We start from the raw sequence: 13,332 nt of genomic DNA, 5'->3' as shown, positions 1-13,332 counted from the left end.
TCATGTGCTTTGTTTGTGATTAATCTAAGAATAATCAGAACAGGGTCATCGAGGCCCACGGAAATGTTGGAATTTTAGCTGAAAACAGATGTTGTTAAGTCAAAGCACCGAGGGCAAGTGGCCCTGTGAATCTTGGACATTTTGAAACAGGAAAATCAACTTATGGACTAAGAATTTTGGGTGGAAATTTCTGGCCTCCAAGCCTTTGGAGTCTCTCTTGGTGCCAGGGGCCTGGATCTCCACTTAGATTTTTAAGAGTATAGGATACATGAGCATTTACTGAGTACTTAATATATCCCAAGCCCTGTGCTGGGTGCTTTGCATGCATCGTTAGCTCTAGTAAATGTCACAATATAGCCAGGGCCTGTGTACTGTAATTAGTACCTGTTTTATAAATGAGGAAACCGAGGCTCAGAGAGGATAGGAACTTGTTCAGTGGCAGACAGCTAAGCAGTGGCAGGGACAGGATTAGAAAGCAGGACTGAACCCTGTGTGTCTCCAGCGTGCTTTCCTGACTCCTCAGCCTTAGGTGAGCCCTGCCCAGCAGCTCTTCTCCAAAGACGCCTCCCTGCTTGAATCAGGCAGAGTCCCCTAGACCTTTGGAAAGTTCAGGAGTCCAACAGCAGAGGCAGTCTCCTATCTGTGTCCCTGAACATAAAACATAGTGCGTGGCCCATGCCCAAGAGGCCACTGGCTAAGGTTTGGCCGTAGCTCTTGCAAGGCATTGACGGTCTATTCATATTTCACCGGTTCCCCAAACCAAACTTGAGGCTGGGCTCATGGTTCTCATTATAGATGAAGCCCCAAAGGATGTGACATCCTCACACAATGACAGGCAAGGAAAGACTAGGACTTTACCTGTCCTATTCATTTACTGTGGGACCAACAGCTTTACTCCTGTCTATCCAATCATTCTCCATCTGTCTGCCTCCTCATCCATCCATCCATCCTCTATCTACCTCTTATCTAACCTTTTATGCATCCTCCTGTCCATATCGATATCTAGCCAGCCTCTGATCCAACCGTCCTTCTTCCTGAGAGATGAGACAAGAGATTAGAAGGGTCAAAGCTTGAAGAGCTTTGTCTGGCAAAGTATGCTTTTCCTGCAGACACTATCCAGTCATTTCCTAGGGAGTGGTCAACCCCTCCACCAGGTGATGAGCTTGTTGATACACGGTTTTCTCCTGGATCCCCAGTCCAGGCCCTGGGCAGGGGAGAAGTAGAATACAGCAAGATAACCCCTCCTCACCAGACATAGGTATTCCTTAGCATAGGTATTCCTTCTAGTGAGGGGGCCTAGGTCCTTTTCTCTGGTATCATCATTACAAGCAGTAAAGATTTGAGATAATGTTTAAGAAAAATATCAGATAGGAACCCAGAAATGGAAAGTGCTTGAGCCTATATCCAGGCAAAGCGCTGAGATTTGAGGAGGAGGAGGACCAGGTCCCTTGCTAGGCCTGGTTCTTAAAGACCCAGGGTTCTGAGCAACTCTCTGAGGCCTAGCTCCCTGAACTGGTGGAGATGGAACTCTAACCTTCCCCTCCATCCCATGCCCACCACCAGCCAAGACATGCAGTTGTTTTTAGCCACACCTACTCTGTTGCTTAGAACCTATGTTTCCCAAGGCGCACTAAGAGTCCCACTAGCAGGGCACTTTTCCTCTCTAGGAAGGAGTTAGGTACTAGGAGGTCGGGCTGCAAAGAAATACAGTGCTTCATTCCAGAATTCCACGTCAGCTAAAACAAGTGCTCAGTGCATCATCAGGAGAACTTGATGCCCAGCAAGCAGGCAAACTGGAGTTCCCATTATGATTTTAGGCATTCCTGAGAAGAGGTGTGCCTGGGATACCTCCTTGCCTAAGGGCCTTGGCCTTCCTGCCCAGCTCTTGGGAATCCTGAGCCGTAGTGACCCAGGAAAGACATAGCTGGACTCTGGCAGGTGGGGCGGTCAGGAGCCGAAGCCTCTGCCTCAGGCAGACTCAGGGTGTGGGAGTGAGTCAGCTACCAGCCCACCTCTGGAACCTCTGAGACTGCTAGCTTCAAAGCTCTGTGACTCAGGCTCAAATCCCCTCTGCATCCCTCAATCTGGTACAAATGAGAGCCTAGCAGTGGGCCAGGCCATGGGTAGAACAGAGTTGGGTAGGCCAGTCTGATTCTATTGCTCACTGGCCATGTGATCAAGGACCCGCCATAGTGGAACCTTCCTAAGCATCAGAAGCCACATCTGTCAAAGGCATCTAAGCTGCTGGGAAGCTTTGGGGCAGAACCAATGAAAGCTTTGTGCAAGAGTGCTCTTTTAGCCAGTCTGAGTCCTCCATTCCTTGCTGTGGTGTGGTGGAATGAATGTGGGCCTCCTGGTGTGGACACACTCCTCAAAGAGAGTAATATGTCTGTCTGTCTGTCTTCCTCTTCTCTCTCTCTCCCTCTCTCTCTCCCTCTTTGTGTGTGTGTGTGTGTGTGTGTGCTGGGTATTACTGGAGTTGTGCTAGATTTATATCATGGACCAGAATCCCATGAGTGGTTTCTCTCCTATTCTCTTCCAAGACAAGCAATTTCCCTGGCTGACTTTGGTCACCCATTTGCTTTGGCAGTGTCATACTACACAAGAAGTGTGTTGAGACTTGTGAGCTGTTTTCCTTTAAAAACCAGGCCTCAGTTGGAACTCTGTGCTCATGACACAGCCTGGCATCCAGGAGAAGTATCTCACCGAGGCCAAATGCCCACACTAACACAGGACCTGCTTGGGATGCAATGTCGAGCATCCTTTGCTCTTTCTTCTGGTCCAAATTGTTGCTCTATTAATGGACACAGTCATGGCCATGTGTCCTTTGTGAGGGCTGCATGTGAAAGAGCTTCAGAAGTAGTAGCCATGGTCATTACTGATTATACCTAATGACAGAGCATGGTCATTGTCTTATTCTTACTGAATCTCTACAGCAGTGACCCTGAGGTACAGCAATTCATCCATGTCCAGATTCTGAGAGGTTGAGGACCTTGTTCCAATCTCAGGGGACATCTAACGAGCCTGTGTGACTCCAGAATCGGTGCTGCTTCAGGTTTTACACGTTTCATCATTTCCACAACCTCCCCAACCTCTCTTTTCTCTTCTAAACAATACGGTCAGTACATACGAATGGGAAGGTCATTGAAGTTCCTCTCTTGGGGCCTCTCTTCCTCAGTTGTCCCTGTGCAGTCTGCTGGCTGTCTGTTTGGGGAGCTACCTCTTGAGCATCATGGGGCAACAGAGATGAAGGCTTCATGATAGAAGACCAGGCAGTCTACATTTCTGGTCTATGTTCCCAAGAAAACACTGTTGCCAGTGGGTTTGGGAAACAAGGTGTCTGGGGTTCCTTCCAACCTTTGGTGGGCACAAGAGTGCTATGAATTCCTAGAGAGCTGCCCTCTCTGAGATTAGGGAGTGAGGGTATCCTGGGCCTGAGAGGCGTGGAGCCACAGAAGTGAGTTCAGCTCACCACTAAGTTGCAGGCAAGCTCCTTCTCCTGTCTGAGCATTTTCCTTGCCCTTGGTGTGAGGAGGCTCTGTGGGTGCCTCGTAAAGTGTAGGATGGAACGAGACCCAGAAAAAACCTTCGCAGACAGCCTTCTCCCTCCACCTGGGGAAGTCCAGGGCTTGGCCTGCAGAGGACTTCTGCACCTAAAGAGTCCTTCTCTGACAGGGTACCATCATAGACCACTAATGCAGGAACCAGACAGACCACCTACTCACCACCTTCCCATCCTCACTGACACTAACCTGGGTCTAACGTGTGTCTAGTACCTGAAGGCTTACTCATGGCTCTTATCCACTGAGCACTTCCCACAGGCCAGGCCCTGTACAGAACCCTTCGTATATTATCACATTTATTCATCCCAGCACAAGTCACTCATTATTAACCCGACTTTACAGATGAGGGCCTGAGACGCAGAGAGGTGAAATGGTTCATTCATTTGAATCCAGGTCTGCTTGTTACCCTGCATGCCCTCTCACCCACTCTCCAGGCACCTATGATCCCATGTGGAACCCTTATGGGGTGCAACTTATTCTTTAATCTTTATTGTCCAGATGAGGAAACAGTATCTTATTCAAGGTCACTCATCTAGCAAAGGAGAATCTTGGATTTGAATCCAAATCTTGGCTTGAGCTTTCAAGTTCAATTTTGATTTTCCTATTAAGGCCAGGGAGTCCCCAAGATCAAGTCTGATTGGCCTTGGGATTTGCTTTTGGGATCAACAGGGGAACCTCTGTCCCTCAGCCTGGCCTTGGGCCATTAGCAGTGGGAACCCCAGGAGCCTGGGGAAGAGGTGGAGGCTGTTTACACAGCATGTTGGGTGGGGAGTTCCATGTGACTCAGGGAGGGAGGCCCTAAGTGGTGGGTGGGCAGGCAGCAGGGCAGCCCAGGCCATTGTCGGGGTCCCCCAGGAAGGGGAGGTTCAGCAAAGTAGGGCTGAGTCATGGTGGCAAGATCAGACAGGGAGCTGGCTTGGTCCAGTGACCTCACACTTTCATCTGGGCCTGGCAAGGAACTACGGGCCCAGGCCAGCCTGGTGGGCCCAGGCAGGGCAGGCATATCCCTTCTTGATCGCCAGAGCCAGGGGTCTGTGAGGCCAGAGGGGTTTCCTTTGGGCTCCCCAAGGCCTGGCCTCTGTAATTCCAAAACTCTGTCCAATAGGGGAGGCAACTTAGTGGGACAGGAAACAGCAGAGATGTGGGAACAAAATTTCCCTCTACTCTTATGTCATGTGACCCAGGGAAGGGACACTCTCCGAGCTTTGCCTCCTTTGTGCCCTGTGAGTCCATGTGAAGATCTCGTAACTGATGATTGTCACGCAGGCCTTGCACCCAGCTGGTGCTGGGTAGAGGTAAGTGGAGGAGGGGGACAGCTTCCAGTCATCACCAACCAGGGGTCTCCTAGAGAACAGAGGGCTTGATTACCCTGGTTGTAGTTGCATGTGCCATAGTCCTGGCTACTGGCTATATGGCCTTGGGTGAGAACCTTCTGCTCTTTGGCCCTCAGTTTCCCAGCATATCAAATAAAAATAATAACACCAAGCTTTTGCGGTGGGTGTGGGGTGGGTGTGGGGTTGGTAGTGTCCTACAGAGCCACTGGGAGCTGCCCAGCTCCCACCACACTGTGGTTCCTGGGGAGAAAGAGTCAGGCTCAGAGGCATGGGGGCCCCCATATGCTTGCATGGAAGATGAGCCAGGGATCCTTGTAAGCCCACTGCCTGCCCCCACCTAGCACACCCAGGCTGGTTTGGAGAGGGTGAAGATCACCAAGGTCATGAAGCAGTCAGCTGAGTGGACTCCAAGGGAGGGTCCTTTATGGAATCTGATTAGAGGCTCTGAGTGGGCTGGGAAGGCCCGGTGGCCTCAGTTTGAATGAACTTGGGGGTGGGAAGGAGCAAGCAGAGCCTGGCTGCCTCAGGCTCATCATAAAGCAACCACTTTCTCTGGGATCTCCTCAGCCTGAGTCAGCCAGGGGCTGTGGCTGCTTCTGAGTTCATCACCCACTGCTCGCCTGCCACCCAGCCTTGGGGTCCAAGCCTCAGGCACAAGCGAGGTCTTTAATAATGACCTGGTGATAATGACAGCTGTGTGGGAGCTGTGTGCTCATGTGCCAAGCACTCTCTCTGCTTTTTTCATTCATTTGATCTTCCAAACAACTCAGACAAATGGACAGGCCAAGGACTGAGAGTAAGGTTCAGAGAGGGTATATCAGCTGCCAAGGTCACACAGCCAGGCACAGAATATACGGGTCTTAGACCCAAGGCTATGCTTCTGTTATCATGCAGTAAACCTATACAGCCCACCTTGTCAAACCTGAGGCTGGAGCTGGGGTTTCTGGCCCAATTGGGAAAGGGGAAAGGGACCCCAAGAAGCATCGATACTTGTCTGGGATAGGGAGATGGGAGTTCAGCTGAGCTTCTGTGCTGAGCTCTGTACTGACCAAAAAGTAAGGGCAGACAGAAAGCTACAGACCCCCAGAGGAAGAGCAGGGTCCTACCTGGAGGACTTTCTGAAGGAAGGGGTACTTGAGTGAGGCCATCATAGCAGAAAGGACATTCCTGACAGGGGAACAGCATGGCATAGCCTAGAAGCTGGGCAGAACAGCCTACGCATTTTGTGCGGAGAGAGGGCTGGAGGCCAGATCATCAGGGTCTTGGACACCAAGCCAAGACCTTTTCCTGAGGTAAGTCTGGAGTGTGAAGAACTTCTGGGAGCAGGATGAGGGAGGGAGGGGTTTTGCAGCCACAGTGGAGGCCTAGTCCAGAAGGCCTTGATGTACTTGGGACGTGTACATCAAGGCACGTCCTTCCAGGGCCCAGTAAGTGACCAGTGAGAGAAGAGCTGCGCATCTGGGAAGGCTGTCCTCCAGCCACCTCGTTATTGCCAGCTCATGGTAAGAGGGTGAAGCTGACACCCCACTGCTCTGAAGAGCTCCAAATCTCTGAAATTAGGCTGCAATGGGAAAGAATCTTGGCTGGCACAAGGACCTTGGTAGAGATGTTCCCTTTGCCTCATTTCCCAGCTCTGACAAAGGGCAGACCACATGTTCCCTGCAGCTGCCCTTGAGGCCCATCTCACGGTGGCCCTGCCCGAGGAAGATGCTGAGCCTAGCTCAGCTCCTCTCTGTGCTTCGCGCTGCCCAGCCCAACTGTGGGGCACTGGGGACCCATGTCTGTTGAACCAAGTTCTTTTTCTTTTCCTTCCAAGCCGACAGTGGGACTTGGCCTCACATGTCATTTCCCCGACCAGCCTCTGGGTCCCCTTCTCCTGGGACCACCTTCGGGTGAAGGAAAGGAGGGTTAACAACCTACCGCAGTGACAGGCTCAGGCTGCTGGAGGGCTGACCGCGTCTCAACCCACAGAGAACAGAGGGCCCGGAGAAGGACCTGCTACGCACTGTATCTGCGGATTCTGAAAATTTACAACCCAGCTCAGGTCCTCCCTCTGCGACCCAACAGTGACTAAGAGCAAGTCTGCCTCAGTTTCCTGATCCTGAAATTCCTCATGGCAGTTTCCCCATCTTTGAGCTGGGGTGGGGGAGGTTAATAGCATCTTTCTAATAACATAGATGTGGCCATTGGGTGTGATACCTCAGATGCGGTCCTACGGATCATTCTGGCACATCCCCTTGGCGGATGGGGTAACTGAGACCTGGGGGTGGTGCAGAATCCACCCCCAGCCCACGCTGCTTCTCATGCCCCGCCCCCAGGCCTATTTTGGGAAACCTCGGCGGCCGGTAGGAGAGCTAGGCTGTCTGGCAAGGGTGGAGCCTGCAGAGGGCGGCAGACTCGCAGCGGCGGCAGCACTCGGCCCGCCCTCACCTCGCAACCAATTTTGGGCAAAGCTGCGCGGCAGCTGCGGCGCACTACGTGACGGCCGTGAGTCAGCGCGCAGGAATGCGGAGGACGCTTTGTTCCCCCCGTGGCGGACGAACGTGCCGGGCCCGGGGCGCGGCGGGCCTGACATCACCGCCTGGTGGCTTCGCGACCACGTGCGCCCCTCCCTCTGGGACAGGAGCCCCCCGCAGGGCCCCGCCAGCCCTGGCCGCCCCTGCCCTTGGGAGGCCCGGCCCTGCCCAGGTGCAGTGAGGCTTGATGCGAACCCCTGCATGGAGCCCGGAATGAATCGTGGGCAAAAACAGACTGCCCAGGAGGTGGAACCGAAGGACCAGGAGGAGGGGCTGGAACCAGAAGTGCCCCCGGTGTGACCCCCAAGCTGCCTGGCGAGGCTGTTTCGGGCGGTGGGAGCCCGATGTGGGAGAAGGAAGGCAGGGCGAGAGCTGTCCCCAAGCTCTCCCTCCAGCTTGCTGTGTATTTTTTCCTAGTGACTCTGCTGTCTGGGTCTGGATTTATCCAACTGGCAAATGGGGTAACACTGGCTTTCTTACTCTTCCTCAGAGTCCAGTTATGGGTATGAGGCCTCCAGACTAGGTAAGGAGCCTTGAGAGGTCTTTGCAGATAGGCACACTGAAGTCCTTTAGTGTGCCAGGCTGTATCTGGCTTATAGAAGCAGGGGCTCAGAGAGCCAAAGCCATCTGCCCTGGGCCACACTGGTACTGGCAGAGCAGTTAGGGCCCCAGGGCAGATGGACTGGGCACTTTCCTCCTGTCAGATGTGGACCCGTCTCTGGGCTGTAACATCGCAGTGGTCCCAGTGCTGTCGGTACTTCTGACATCATTTGCTCTGACAAACAGAACAAGTCTGGAGCCTCCATTATGAGAAAGAGCTGCGGCCACTGCAGTCAGAATCCTGCCAGCCCTCTCTGGCCTTGAGTGGCCATGCCGTCTTCACTGGGAGGAATTCTGTTTTAGCTTCTCCATCTCTGGGGCAGGAACTAAATGGTGAAGCCTGCAGTGGGCAGTCAGTATTGCCCGGGTGGGCTGCAGGGAGTGTTCTGGGGTTGGGCCTTTTTCATGCACAGTTTCACCCTTCTTCATCTACAAGGTCCCTGATGCCATGGCAGGGCATAAAGACCCCAAGATCCAACTCAGCAGACAAAGCAGCTGCATGAGAGTCCCAATTGGCCAGTGGGGCTTTTGCAGGAAGGCACCTTTGTTAGCCTTGGCCTAGGAACTCTGCAACTGAGCAGGTCCTCATTTGGTCCTCAGTAGCCCCACCTGTGTATTCAGTGTTTTCTGAAACTTTTTGGCTTAAGACATAGGTTCTGTATGGAGGAGATGAGGAGGACCTCTCCTTACCCAGGGCTGCCCTTGCAGTGGCCTTGTTCCAACCATAGTGGCCATCCTCTCTTGGTTTGTTGTCATGGCCCCCACTTGGCTTCAACTGCTCCCTGTTGATAGATACTGACAAAAGAGACTGCAGCCCTGGTTGGCTGTCAGTCTAGCCCCTCCCTGAGTGGAGCTGGTATCCACAGACAGCATAGTTGGCCCTGGGGAAGGTTGGTGCTGCAGGGGTTTGGGGAGGCTGCTTTTCTATTTGGAGCCACAGGCACTGGTATTTGGGATTGCCCTTCCTTCTGTCAGCAGTGTGTAGGGCTCACTTGCAAACCTCTTTACCAGGAGGTAGAATGGGCACAGGGGCACCATGGTTATACACTGGGCTCTGGAATCAGCTAGCTCTGGGGGTTTGTTTCTCAGCACCCGACTCAACATCTACAAGTGGGGAGCAAGACCCCTTTGTGAGCATTCAGGGAGTTTGCAGGTGCAAACATCAAACATGAAGTGTCTATTAGGACAATCTTAGCCCTCACCCTACCCTGCGCCTGCAGAGTTTCAGTGACTTCCACATGGTTGTCCTTTGACTCACAATTATATGGTAATGACAACAGTCCTGCAGATCTCTGTGGGTAGAGATTCTTCTTATTCCTCAATTATCTTCCTGATGGTATGGGCCTTTACAGCTCACACTTTGGGGAGGGGGCACAGGAATTGAACTCATGACCTTGTGCTTGCCAGGCGATGTGCTGCTGAGCTATATCCCTGGCCATGCAGCTCAGATTCTGCCACTGCACCCCAGAGATTCAGGGCCCTGCCAGGCAGCAGGGGGCAGCAGGCAGTATAACCTGCAGTCTGCCTTGGGTGGGGCTAGTGGTCTCTGAGCCCCTTTGACTGCCAATACCTGGAAGCTTTGAGGACATAGGGCAAAGGTAGAGACTGGTGCAAAGCACACATCTGCACGTGCTGCCCCCGCCCCCAGTTCCTGGCACTTGTGTCCCGCCTTACCCTGGCACGCTTGCCTGGATTCCTGCTGTGTGGTTTCCCCTTGGCCTCTCCCTCACGTCCGCTGGCAGAGCATCCTCAGCTGTCTGCATTCCTGTGCTGTGAAGACGGCCACCCTGGGGCTGGGCCTGGCTAGGACATCCATGTATGCTGCTGAGGATGTGTGGGACACACCTGCCCCCACCTGTGTCCATGTATGGCTGTGTCCCCATGTATGTGGATGTGTGTACACTGACAGGTATGCACACAGGGCGTGGGCATCCACGTGAGTGAGTATGGATGCAACTCATCATGACTGGTGTGCAGGAGGGGACATACAGATCCCATGGATGTGTGGGCAGGAGCTATGCTTCTTCCAGATGTCAGGGGCATGCACATTACCTGTCACTGTCATCCAAGGGCCCTGCATGAGGAATGTCATATAACCAGATGTGAGCCTTCTCAGGCTGAGCTCACAGTTGCTGAGAGAAGCTAGCAGTCCCTAGAGAAAGGGGTTCAGACGAGGTCAAATGTGGAGAGTCTACTTGCCCAGCTGGGCTGGATGCGTCCTACATGTCCTCCCACTGAACCCTCATATGCATGGACAGAGAAAGATTGGAGGGACAGTCTCTTCATTTGAGTCCCAGAGAGGGTCAGTCACTTGCCCATTGTCACATAGTCTGTAAGTGGTGGAGCTCATGCTCAATCTTTGTCTGCTGACTCTGGAAGCAGTCAGGGTTAGAAGGCTGGGGACTGCAAAGTCCATCAGCCAGTAGTGCCCTATGTACTACACAGTCCAGGGACAGGCAATTCTCTGGGAATGTAAGACCTCTGAGCCACCTGCCCAAGCCACCTGTGCCGCAGGCCTCACCTGCCTCAGTTGCATAGTGACAGACATGCAGGTAGCAGTTTATTTTTGCCAGGCCCTGGTGTCAGTGCTTTTTGCATGTCGTAACATCTAATTCTCTCTCATATCCCAGGAGGTTATATTATTATTAAGCTATTATTATATATAATACTTACATAATGACATATAATAATTATAATTAGTATTAATAGGCTGCTATTCTCATTTTATTTTTATTTATTTATTTTGTATCTTTTGAGAGAGGGTCTCGCTATGTAGTTTGGGCTGGCCTTTAATTACCAGCCTAGGCTGGCCGCAAGCTCATGGCAGGTCTCCTGCCTCAGCCTCTTGAGTGCTGAGACTACATGTGCTACCATGCCTGGCTCTACTATTCTCATTTTAAAGATGAGAAAACCGAGGCACAGATAGATTAAGTAACCTTCCTGAAGCTAAAGTATAGCACAGGAGGATTTTAGCCCTTCAGCCTGGCTCCAGAGGTTCGGGTTTCCCCTCGCCCAGCTCTGGCTTTCTGTGTGTGAGATCCTGGCCTCAGTCTCTTGGCTGTGTGTTCTCCACCCCCATCTTAGGTGCAGATCAGGAAGTTGAAGGTTGGATACACAGATGGTGGGAACTTAAGTCCGTGATGTGTCTGCAAAGTTACCCTCTGTTACCCAGCCCAGCTCCAGGTTTTGCCTGCTCCTAACTTGCAAGAGCTTCCTCTCTCTGGGCTGCACAAAGGAAGGGCTGTCCCCAAGTTTGAGGTAGGGAGCCCTGAAAAGAGGCGGGGCAGGCTCAGCGGCAGGCAGGTGAAATCGAGGCTCAGAAGCCGGTTTTCCCAGGCTGTGTCTGAGTAATCCCGTGTCTATATTTATCTCATCTTTTCTTGGGTGAGCAAACAGAGGCTGATGCCAGACAAGCCACCACCCCCCGTGCCGGCACGTTACCTTCACCTGCCAGTGGCCCTGGAGAGCACCGCAGAGTTGGCCCTGAGCTCAGCTTGGCCCATGCAGGGCACACAAGGATGCTTTGGTGACATGTCTAACTGATAGTGGTGGCAATTACAGAAGCTCCAAACTGGGTGGCTATACACCTGGGTTGCTGGGGGCTGGACGATGTTGATGCATGAGGAAGGGCCTGCTCCCATCAGGAACCATCAGGGTCCTCTTGTCTCGGAGGCACCTTTTATTCTGACATTCATACTTTGGTGTTAATAACCAGGCCCCTTTTCCTCCATGATCTAAAACTCAAGAGGGAGGAAGTTGGCTTGGCTCAGAGATCTTGAATACAAATTCTGCATTGAATCCTGGTTTTCTGACTTTAGGTAAAGAACTTCTGTGTTTCGGTTTTCCTGCTTGTCAGTGGACCCCAGAGGTCCTGTGGGCATTATGGTAGAGGCACTGTGAGCTGATGGATGGGAAGGGATTTTAGGAGTAGGGGCTGCTGGCCCCACCTACTTCTACTATTCCAGGCCCACAGCAATGATGATGGGCACACACTGGTCCACAAGGGTATGTATACCTTGCTCTCATGACAGGTGCATGCTAGGCAGTGCCCTTTTTCCTGAGAGATGCATGCAACCTTAGAACCAGGATGAATTACATAGCTGGGACTTGGACCCTGGGAAGACTCTAGAAGATGTGGTGATGACACTGACTTTTCTGGGTCTTCTCTCAAAGATGAAAGGGATAGAACAGATGGTGCTTGGGGAAAAAGGGAGGATGGAATCAAACAATCTTACCCGAGAGATGGTACAGCCTGGACCAGGCCTAATTCCATCATTTTTACTCCCTTTTACCATCCCCATGGCTGACTAGGTCTCTGCCCTGACTCTGGCCTCTGCCCGGTTGGTGCTACCTCCCTGACCTCGGAGAACCTTGCGCCTGGTGCACGTGTGCTGTAGCCCTGCCTGCTTGCAGGCTGGATTAGGCAGAGTGCGAGGACGTGCAGGGCTGGCAGGCTCAGGGGTGGGGCAGGTGCCGGCACTGGAGCTGCCCTATGTTGGCTCGGAACTGGGCTGTGCCGAAGCCTTGTATGGCTCTGGCAGTGTAGCTTGGCGGCAGCACCTATTGGCTGGGCTGGCACTCCCAGCCAGCCTGCCTGGGCCCCAAACCACTGGTAACCAGAGCTGCAGGAGCTGGTGGATTAGCATGCCCTCCCACCTGCCTGCCTACCTGCCACCAGGGCTGCTCTTTTCCTTTCCTAAAAAGGCAGAGCTGGGCAGGAGAGATGGGATGTGGCACTCAGGCCTAGGGTAGTGGTGGGGTAGCGACGGTGGTGCAGGTGGCTCTGAAGACGACTCGGGAGCCCTAGCCCAGGCCTTGGTTTCAGCTATTCTCAACTCTGGAATCAGTTTTCTCAACTAAAAAGGGGTAATTTGCAGATGGATCTCTCTAAAGGATGCAATTGGTGGATATGTACAATAGCGTCCTCCAGCTCCAGCCTAGGCTCCTGGGCTGCACGGTAGCATAGAGGCCTAGACTTTCTTTCCAGAGGAAGCTGCCATTTCCTCAGTGTAGGGGCATCTTTTTGGGCTCTGGCTCTCTGCTCTATAAAAAGGGTGAGATAAGAAGTTCCCTTGTCTAAGGAACTCCTGAGCACCATGCAGAGCAGTCCTCTGTGGCAGCCTCCTCAGGTCTCTGCCCACTCTCAGCTTCCTTCCTCTGTTTCTCACCACTCACTGCCACCTTGGGCTGGTCTGGCCTTCGGAGGCTGTCCTGCTTCAGTGACCTGTCTCCAGGACAGAGCATGGTCTCTAGGTTCAAAGACAGGGGTGAAGGCAGGCTTCCAAGTCCAAGTTGGGACCCAGAAAAGCTTGACAATGC

The sequence above is a fragment of the Cavia porcellus genome, unplaced genomic scaffold (genome assembly GCF_034190915.1).
Source record: "Cavia porcellus strain 051 isolate PalLab524CR breed Dunkin Hartley unplaced genomic scaffold, mCavPor4.1 scaffold_25, whole genome shotgun sequence".
Taxonomy (NCBI): Eukaryota; Metazoa; Chordata; class Mammalia; order Rodentia; family Caviidae; genus Cavia; species Cavia porcellus.
Note: the sequence above shows the minus strand (reverse complement) of the source record.